Source organism: Oncorhynchus mykiss, chromosome 19 (genome assembly GCF_057628025.1).
Source record: "Oncorhynchus mykiss isolate SJ-2025 chromosome 19, ASM5762802v1, whole genome shotgun sequence".
NCBI lineage: Eukaryota > Metazoa > Chordata > Actinopteri > Salmoniformes > Salmonidae > Oncorhynchus > Oncorhynchus mykiss.
The window spans coordinates 28473972-28479971 of NC_143040.1; the positions used below are offsets into that span (position 1 = coordinate 28473972).

Below are 6000 nucleotides of genomic sequence, written 5' to 3' on the forward strand. Positions count from 1 at the left end.
GGCATGACACATGCAGAGCATCTTGAGTCAGAAGCCAGTGAGGTCTATAGCAGGTTTATAGCCAGAATAGTTTTATGTGGACCCCAGGAAGAGTAGATGCTGCAAGTGCAGTCGCTGAAGGCGATCCTCAAACTCCCGAGTGGCGCAGCGCTCTAAGTTACTGTATCTCAGTGCAAGAGGCGTCACTACAGTCCCTGGTTCGATTCCAGGATTGGGAGATGGGAGTCCCATAGTGCGGCGCACAATTGGGCCAGCATCTTCCGGGTTTGGCAGGGGTAGGCCGTCATTGTAAACAAGAATGTGTTCTTAACTGACTTCCCTAGTTAAATAAAAGTTACATAAAAATAAAAAATAAACTAAACAGCAGTCTGTGCCGGGCAGGTAAGGGTTAAGGCGTTACCTAAAACACTTTCTTCCCATCCACTGATGACACTAACCCTGTAATAATCTGCAATTCTGTTTAACAATTTAGTCTACGTCAACAGGGAAGAAAATTATTTCGCTATTGGTTAGGGTGCTGTATTTTGTTTATATAACGTTAGCACTTTACTAAGCACATGCATGGTAGAGAAAAAAACAGCCAACAGCACTTGGAATAGGAGCAGGTCTAGAACATTCTATTGCGCGTGCAAAATTAGTAACTTCACTTTCAGGTTTGCTGAACCAAGAGCCAATGCGTTTTAAAAGTGAAACTGCATAGAAAATGCACATTTCGCAAATCAGTCTGTCTAATGTACAAAATAATTGAATAAGCAGTTTATCACGAGCGACTGATATCCACAGCACGAGCTAGTACTCGTTAGGCCTACACCTGCTTATCAACAACGTTGATTGTATCGACTTATACAATGTTGACTTGAGTTCCACATTCCACTGTTATTATGAAAATATGATCACATTTTTGCCAACGAGACGTACGCCAACGCACAGCTGATAATAATGGGCCTAAATGTATTTTGCTCGTCCATCGTCAATGGAGGGGAGGGGAGGAGGGGGGGGGGGGGGGGGGCGTATTTTCGAAAAATCGATGAAATGATGGTCAATGTTTAATAATCCCTATCATTCATATACACACACACACACATCAGATAGACAAATAAACTAGCCCGATTTTTACAACGATACCCCAACTGCAAACACGCCTATTAACATAAAAACCTGTATGTACAGTCACGTTTGACACTGCAAAGCAACCCAAATAATACGACACTTACCAATCAATACCGTCCTCAAAATCTGCTCGTCTCTTCTTCACCAATACCAATGAGAGAACTAGCAGGCCAATGAAACAAACAAAAAAAACTCTGCACTTCAGATAACTAGCGACAGTAACGTTAGACAGCTGTCTTATCTACACGGGACAGGCTACAGCCCGTGCAAAGAGTCTTCATTCAACTCGCGGTGTTGGTTGTTGACTCCGGTTTGCTCGATATTGGCTTGCTGGCTAGCGATGTGGCAATATTTATCAACACTGTAACAGACAACAACAAAAAAACTGCGAAGCGGACATCACGATAAATTTAAACCGATTATTTTTTTAAAGGCGACAACTGCTCCTAAAACGACTATATGTGTTGATTTCCAGGTGTCCAATATCCCTGTGGTCAATTTTGAACGGTTCTTCAAGCACGTAGTGCTCGTAGTCCCTCCTCCTAGTCCGTTTTAACGGAGACAAGGGTCGTGTATAGTGTGTACGCGGGATTGCTGTGCTCTGGTTGGAAGGATGAATTGATGCATTGCTCACGGAGTGTGCTGGCATCAGAGATGGGAGAACCCCCGCCCTTAAAAAAAAAAAATTCAACCTTTATTTTACTAGGCAGGTCAGTTAAGAACAAATTTTTATTTACAATGACGGCCTACCAAAAGGCTAAAGGCCTCGTGAGGGGACGGGGCCTGGGGTTAAAAATAAATACAATATGAATAAAGGACGAAACACACATCACAATAAGAGAGACAACGCTACACAACGAGAGACCTAAGACAACAACATAGCAAGGCAGCAACACAAAACATGGTACAAACATTATTGGGCACAGAACAAAGGGCAAAGGAGGTAGAAACAACAATACATCACACAAAGCAGCCACAACTGTCAGTAAGAGTGTCCATGATTGAGTCATTGAATGAAGAGATTGAGTAAACTGTTTAGTTTGAGTGTTTGTTGTAGCTCATTCCAGTCACTAGCTACAGTGAACTGAAGAGGAGCGACCCAGGGATGTGCTTCGGGGACCTTTAACAGCATGTGACTGGCAGAACGGGTGTTGTATGTGGAGGATGAGGGCTGCAGTAGGTATCTCAGATAGGGGGGAGTGAGGCCTAAGACGGTGTTTTAAATAATTAACCACTGGGTCTTACTACGGGTATACAGAGATTACCAGTTTACAGATGAGTATAGAGTCTGCCTGGCTGGCGTGGGGATTTAACATTTTTGACATTATTATGATGATGATGATGATGATAATAAGGGTATTATCACAAATCAAATCAAATTTTATTTGTCACATGCGCCAAATACAACAGGTATTACAGTGAAATGCAACCTTTACAGTGAGATGCTTACTTACAAGCCCTTAAGTAACAATGCAGTTTTAGGAAAATACCTCCCAAAAAGTAAGAGATAAGAATAACAAATAATTAAAGAGCAGTAATAAATAACAACAGTGGGGCTATATACAGGGGGTACCGGTATGCAACTAATCAAACAGTCTGGGTAGCCATTTGATTAGCTGTTCAGGAGTCTTATAGCTTTGGGGTAGAAGCTGTTTAGAAGCTTCTTGGACCTAGACTTGGCACTCTTGCCATACGGTAACAGAGAGAACAGTCAATGACTAGGGGGGCTGGAGTCTTTGACCATTTTTATGGCCTTCCTCTGACACCGCCTGGTATAGAGGTCCTGGATGGCAGGAAGCTTGGCCCCGGTGATGTGCTGGGCCGTATGCACTACACTCTGTAGTGCCTTGCGGTCGGAGGCCGAGCAGTTACCATACCAGGCAGTGATGCAACCCGTCAGGATGCTCTCGATGGTGCAGCTGTAAAACCTTTTGAGGATATGAGGACCCATGCCAAATATTTTCAGTCTCCCGAGGGGGAATAGATTTAGTCATGCCCTCTTCACGACTGTCTTGGAGTGCTTGGACCATGTTAGTTTGTTGGTGATGTGGACGCCAAGGAACTTGAAGCACTCAACCTGCTCCACTACAACCCCATCGATGAGAATGGGGGTGTGCTCGGTCCTCCCTTTCCTCTAGTCCACAGTCATCTATCTCCTTTGTCTTGATCACGTTGAGGGAGAGGTTGTTGTCCTTGTACCACACTGTCAGGTCTCTGACCTCCTCCCTATAGGCTGTCTCGTTGTTGTTCCAGGCCGCGCAGTCATGAGTGAACAGGGAGTACCCCTGAGGGGCCCATGTGTTGAGGATTAGCGTGGCGGATGTGTTGTTACCTACCCTTACCACCTGGGTGCTGGTCCGTCAGAAAGTCCAGGATCCAGTTACAGAGGGTGTTTAGTCCCAGGATCCTTAGCTTAGTGATGAGCTTTGAGGGCACTATGGTGTTGAACGCTGAGCTGTAGTCAATTAATAGCATTCTCACGTAGGTGTTCCTTTTGTCCAGGGGGGAAAGGGAAGTGTGGAGTGTGATAGAGATTGCATCATCTGTGGATCTGTTGGTGCAGTATGCAAATTGGAGTGAGTCTAGAGTTTCTGGGATAATGGTGTTGATGTGAGCTATGACAAGCCTTTCAAAGCCCTTCATGGCTACATACATGAGTGCTACTGGTCAGTAGTAATTTAGGCAGGCTACCTTAGTGTTCTTGGGCACAGGGACTATGGTGGTCTGCTTGAAACATGTTGGTATTACAGACTCAGACAGGGAGAAGTTGAAAATGTCGGTGAAGACACTTGCCAGTTGGTCAGAGCATGCTCGGAGTAAATGTCCTGGTAATCCATCTGGCCCAGCGACCTTGTGAATGTTGACCTGTTTAAAGGTCTTACTCACATCGGCTGCAGAGAGCGTGATCACACAGTCGTCTGGAACAGTTGATGCTCTTATGCATGTTTCATTGTTACTTGCCTCGAAGCAAGCGTAGAAGTTATTTAGCTCATCTGGTAGACTCGTGACACTGGGCAGCCCTCGGCTGTGCTTCCCTTTGTAGCCCTGCCACATCTGACGAGCATCGGAGCCGGTGTAGTATGATTCTATCTTAGTCCTGTATTGACGCTTTGCCTTTTTGATGGTTCGTCGGAGGGCATAGCAGGATTTCTTATAAGCTTCCGGGTTAGAGCACGCTCCTTGAAAGTGGCAGCTCTACCCTTTAGCTCAGTGCAGATGTTGCCTGTTGGGGTATGTACGTACAGTCACTGTGGGGTCAACGTCCTTGATGCACTTATTGATAAAGCCAGTGACTGATCTGGTGTACTCCTCAATGCCATCGGAAGAATCCCAGAATATATTCCAGTCTGTGCTAGCAAAACAGTTCTGTAGTTTAGCATTGCTTCACCTGACCACTTTTTTATAGCCCGGGTAACTGATGCTTCCTGCTTTAATTTTAGCTTGTAAGCAGGAATCAGGAGGATAGAGTTATAGTCAGATTTGCCAAATGGAGGGCAGAGGGAGAGCTTTGTACGCGTTTCTGTGTGTGGAGGAAGGTGGTCTAGAATTTTCTTCCCTCTGGTTGCACATTTAACATGCTGATAGAAATTAGATAAAACTGATTTAAGTTTCCCTGCATTAAAGTCCCCGGCCACTAGGAGCGCCGACCCTGGATGAGCATTTTCCGGTTTGCTTATGGCGGAATAAAGCTCATTGAGTGCGGTTTTCGTGCCAGCCTCGGTCTGTGGTGGTGTGTCGACAGCTACGAAAAATACAGATGAAAACTCTCTAGGTAAATAGTGTGGTCTACAGCTTATCATGAGATACTCTACGCAAAACCTTGAGACGTCCTTAGATATCGTGCACCAGCTATTGTTTACAAATATGCATAGGCCCCCGCCCGTGTCTTACCAGAGGCTGCTGTTCTGTCCTGACGATAGTGTGTATAACCCGGCAGTTGTATGTTCTTGATGTCGTCGTTCAGCCACGACTCTGTGAAACATAAGATATTATAGTTTTTAATGTCCTGTTGGTAGGATATATGTGCTTTCCGTTCATCCCATTTATTTTCCAGCCTTCGATCGTTAGCTAGCTGGATGGAAGGAAAGGGAAGGGAAGATTAGCCACTCATCGCCTGATCCTCACAAGACACCCTGATCTCTTTCTGAGAAACCTCCATTTCCTTTTCGAGCGAATCACAGGGATCTGGGCCAGGTCGGGTGTCTGTAGTGGTATATCCCTCCCGTCCGACTCATTGAAGAACTCTTTGTCCAATTTGAGGTGAGCAATCCCAGTTCTGATGTCCAGAAGCTCTTTTCGGTCATAAGAGACGGTAGCAGCAACATTATGTACAAAACAAGTTACGAACAACGCAAAAAAACAAACAAAATAGCACGGTTGTTTCAGAGCCAATAAAACGGCAGCCCTTCCCTCCGGAGCCATTTTCAAAATAAATAAAAATGAATGCATTCACATGCAGACTATTTTATTATAGAGATGAATCGATCATAGTATGTTTGTTATTTACATTTATGTGCCTATAGAAGTTGATGCAACATACTTGGCTAGAGATAATTCTATTGAGATTCTATGGAGCATTATTTTATTTAGTCACCCACTTATTAACAATGTCATCAATGGGATCTCAGTCTCAGTGAATGAGCTGAGATAGTGGTTAAGATGTCACAACCTGATATTGCTCTACAGTCAAACACTGTCTGGTGCTGATGACTAGTCTAGATTCTAGAACAATAAAAAGCATCATGCATGGACTCAAACTGAATTAGCCTAGATCCCAGGTGTCAAGAGTCACCTATATAATCAACAGGATTAGTCCAGTAAAACTGGACCAAAAGGAAACAAAACTATTTTTCAAATCAAATCAAATGGCATTGGTCTCGTACACATATT

General features: G+C 44.3%; 1 protein-coding gene across 2 annotated transcripts in view; it reads right to left on the reverse strand.

Annotated features, from left to right (window-relative positions):
• Window positions 1-1754, reverse strand: part of LOC110497518 (RING finger protein 24) — a 60493-nt gene extending 58739 nt beyond the window's left edge. The window contains exon 1 of one of the 2 annotated variants that reach the window (XR_016488868.1): window positions 1215-1713. The gene's annotated coding sequence lies outside the window, so the exon portion shown is untranslated. Of the gene's footprint in view, window positions 1-1214 lie in introns of both variants that reach the window. The other variant, XM_021573658.3, reaches the window with a different exon arrangement.
• Between the last annotated feature and the right edge of the window lie 4246 nt (window positions 1755-6000).